Below are 4,911 nucleotides of genomic sequence, written 5' to 3'. Positions count from 1 at the left end.
GCTTATTGGAATTATAATTCATCGCAAATTGTAGCCCAATATATTATTTGCTAGCTACTGTATATTGCTATATATTATTTGCTAGCTACTGTATATTGCTATATGTTATTTGCTAGCTACTGTATATTGCTATATGTTATTTGCTAGCTACTGTATATTGCTATATGTTATTTGCTAGCTACTGTATATTGCTATATGTTATTTGCTAGCTACTGTATATTGGTATATATTATTTGCTAGCTACTGTATATTGCTATATATTATTTGCTAGCTACTGTATATTGCTATATATTATTTGCTAGCTACTGTATATTGCTATATGTTATTTGCTATCTACTGTATATTGCTATATGTTATTTGCTAGCTACTGTATATTGCTATATATTATTTGCTAGCTACTGTATATTCCTATGTTATTTGCTAGCTACTGTTTATTGCTATATATTATTTGCTAGCTAATGTATATTGCTATATGTTATTTGCTAGCTACTGTATATTGCTATATATTATTTGCTAGCTACTGTATATTGCTATATATTATTTGCTAGCTACTGTATATTGCTATATATTATTTGCTAGCTACTGTATATTGCTATATATTATTTGCTAGCTACTGTATATTGCTATATATTATTTGCTAGCTACTGTATATTGCTATATATTATTTGCAAACTACTGTATATTGCTATATATTATTTGCTAGCTACTTTATATTGCTATATATTATTTGCTAGCTACTGTATATTGCTATATATTATTTGCTAACTACTGTATATTGCTATATGTTATTTGCTAGCTACTGTATATTGCTATGTATTATTTGCTAGCTACTGTATATTGCTATGTATTATTTGCTAGCTACTTTATATTGCTATATATTATTTGCTTGCTACTGTATATTGCTATATGTTATTTGCTAGCTACTGTATATTGCTATATGTTATTTGCTAGCTACTGTATATTGCTATGTATTATTTGCTAGCTACTTTATATTGCTATATATTATTTGCTTGCTACTGTATATTGCTATATGTTATTTGCTAGCTACTGTATATTGCTATATATTATTTGCTAGCTACTGTATATTGCTATATGTTATTTGCTAGCCACTGTTTTTTGCTATATGTTATTTGCTAGCTACTGTATATTGCTATATATTATTTGCTAGCTACTGTATATTGCTATATGTTATTTGCTAGCTACTGTATATTGCTATATATTATTTGCTAGCTACTGTATATTGCTATATGTTATTTGCTAGCTACTGTATATTGCTATATATTATTTGCTAGCTACTGTATATTGCTATATGTTATTTGCTAACTACTGTATATTGCTATATATTATTTGCTAGCTACTGTATATTGCTATATATTATTTGCTAGCTACTGTATATTGCTATATATTATTTGCTAGCTACTGTATATTGCTATATGTCATTTGCTAGCTATTGTATATTGCTATATGTCATTTGCTAGCTACTGTATATTGCTATATATTATTTGCTAGCTACTGTATATTGCTATATATTATTTGCTAGCTACTGTATATTGCTACATATTATTTGCTAGCTACTGTATATTGCTATATATTATTTGCTAGCTACTGTATATTGCTATATATTATTTGCTAGCTACTGTATATTGCTATATATTATTTGCTAGCTACTGTATATTGCTATATGTTATTTGCTAGCTACTGTATATTGCTATATATTATTTGCTAGCTACTGTATATTGCTATATGTTATTTGCTAGCTACTGTATATTGCTATATGTTATTTGCTAGCTACTGTATATTGCTATATGTTATTTGCTAGCTACTGTATATTGCTATATGTTATTTGCTAGCTACTGTATATTGGTATATATTATTTGCTAGCTACTGTATATTGCTATATATTATTTGCTAGCTACTGTATATTGCTATATGTTATTTGCTAGCTACTGTATATTGCTATATATGAATTTGGCCTCAGTTCTGTAGTTTAGGCTACCTATTCCCTGTTTTTGAAGCGGCAAAACAAGTGGCTATCGTGATCAGGTGTTTGGCCTTGCTAATGATGTCAAAATCTGGTGATACACTGAGGCGAAATGAAAGCATGGGCATTTCGGTATAGAAAAGTAGTACGAAGTCCTAGGAACATCGTAAGGATGTACAAAAGAAAGTTTGTATAATCCGTGGCCTGAAACAGGATCTGCATCTAAAATCATAGTAAAAATCATTGGGACATTTTCGGAATTTGTCCAAATTTTCAAAAAACAATAATCCATGCAAGAACACAAAACCCGTAAAATAACATTGGAGGGGAGGAGACGGAAAGTGGGGGGGGGGCGACTGAGGGGGGATTGGGGTAAATGGCGCGTTTAATAAAGTATGTGAAAGCAGCACTCAAGGCCTTATAACTTAAAACTATAGGTTCTATAGGAGCATTCAACTCAACAAACAAAAATAGATTATGCGCGCACGCTTTTTTAATCGCACCGGAACCCTGTGTCACAAGGCAATGTGACCACGATTGTAGGTCATGTGACCACGATTGTAGGTCATGTGACCACGATTGTAGGTCATGTGACCACGATTGTAGATCCTACGCAGATTGTACAGTAAAAGGAAATGTTCTTCGCCAAATTCGAGCACTTGTTGACGACGATGATGTTGACGATCTCCTGGTGCTCCGTACACAGAATGTGGAGAAAGCTGAAAAAGCTCAGGAGCCTTTGTTTTGTAGATTTTAACTACAAGAGAAGTAGTGAATGATCTCTAATATATTGATTTTCTCATATTTTAAGGCATCTCAATTTCTCTGATTTTCAAAACGGCTTTTTCAGTCTCTTGGTACTATTTCTCGGATTGATCATTCGCCAGCCCTTACAAGCTAGACAGGCTGGGTGCGTTCTTCTTAAGGCACCTAGCCTGGAAGAGTTGTATTTGAAAACTCTGGAAGCTCGTTAAGATGCTGTTGACACTCTCTAATGGTCAGGCAAGAGTCGAATTGCCAGAAAAAAAAAATCAGAAAATTTGTTCACAATCGTGATAGCGATCGGTGGGCTTGCCAAAATAGATATGAGTAAGGCTCTGCTAGATGAGGCAAGTCGAAAGAAAAAAACATTACACCCAATATCATGACGACTAGGGAAGGGCCAAGGAGTAGATTAGCCAAGAAGAACTAGAGAACAAGCGAAAGTAAAACTGTAGCCAGGCCCAGATTCCAATCCTCGTCTATTTTTGTTTTGAAAATAAACCATGAGTATACTTGATAAAAGCTTTTGGTAAAACTTGGAAAAATATGTCTGCCCTATATTGTCTGTAATGAATTTATCTTTTACTAGTCCTTGAATTTCTACAAAAAGGCCTTGAAAAAGTCCTTAAAAGTGCTTGAATTTGATTTGTGGAAAATTGTACGAGCCCTCAATGCTCCTCATATATATAGCACACAGATATCCAGATATTTGAGACATGTTTTCGGGACTTCCACAAAGAACGGTAGCTAGACGGTTTTGCTCAGAAGAACTTCCCCTTAACTGCGGGCACAAGAGTGTACGCAAACCTACTGCGGGAGTCCATCTCGATTTCTCTTGATAAAAACCTTCGTCCAAAAGTTCCCACAATCCCCTTGGGGTGTATCTGAGAACACGTGCAAGCAGCAATGTGTTCACCTGACGGACTACCACGAGAGTCGTGAGGATTATTTTAATTGAGTTTGTCTCAAGGATTCGATAATTTGAGGTTTACGCTGGAGTTACTGTTTTTTAAATTTTAATAAACAATTTCGCTGTTATAAAATGGCACAACTTCAGCTGAATCGCTTTTATCTCGCTCGAGTGAAAGCGAATCCGATTAGCACAGTTTTGCCGCAATCTGACCAAGAAACGGGAAACAAATTGTGATGCAACTTCTGTTATTTCTGAAAGGAAAACCACTGTCCTAAACAGCCATTACAATCATCTAGTCCGCAATTTCTAACCTATGGTTACTCCTAGTCTCATTATAGAGTCCAAGCTTATTAGCACAAGAAACCCAGTACAAAGCCTTGTTAGTGGATCGAACCCTGCACCGAGAATAAAGTTAGCAAACAAAATTAAAAGCTACGGTGGCCCACAAACAGACAAAGGCACGGCAAAAAAAATTTCTTCAAGGCAAAACTTTATAATCTTACGGCAAAACTTTATTATCTCACGGCAAAACTTTATTATCTCACAGCAAAACTTTATTATCTCACGGCAAAACTTTATTATCGGCAAACCTTATTTCTTCACGGCCAAATTTTTTTATTCACGGCAATTTTTTTTTTCACGGCAAAATTAGTTTCTTCAAGGCAAATTTTTTTCTTCACGGCAAATTTTTTTCTCCACGGCAATTTTTTTTTCACGGCAAAATCTTCACGGCAGTGGGAATAGTGCAAAGTAAGGATCGGCTCGGGAACCTGGATTAGGACTCGAGGATTCCGACTTCGTATCTTCATTTGAAAATTATTCGCAAGGTCATGCGCTCCCTTGAAAGGCAGAGGCCTAAAGGCGCCCTTGAGCTAAATATTTATGCGTAGTATCCCTTAAAAACATGGCACTAGATTTCATTTCCCTGCTTTGACTTTGGGCAAATTTAACAGCGTAATAACACAGGGAACCCAAGCTCTTATTTTGTAACAATTACTTGGCTGTTAGAAGAAGTGCTTTTCTTTATTGCCCTGTGGAGTTTAAAAAATACCAATAATGCCCTCCTTTTTACTGTAGACGGAGGGCGAGGTTTGCCGTATTTTATAACTTCACAGCCTCATCACCGGAGCGTTGATTCATGGATTTTATCAAGAATTCTTCCTATCGTGACTATTAGCTGCTGCGCGATGTATATAGTATTTCTAGCGATGAACTTTCAAAACAAACATTACTAACACCAGTTTATAACGTAGTA

Source organism: Nematostella vectensis, chromosome 12 (genome assembly GCF_932526225.1).
Source record: "Nematostella vectensis chromosome 12, jaNemVect1.1, whole genome shotgun sequence".
Taxonomy (NCBI): domain Eukaryota; kingdom Metazoa; phylum Cnidaria; class Anthozoa; order Actiniaria; family Edwardsiidae; genus Nematostella; species Nematostella vectensis.
The sequence above is the reverse complement of the archived record's forward strand: the minus strand, read 5'-3'. Positions refer to the sequence as shown.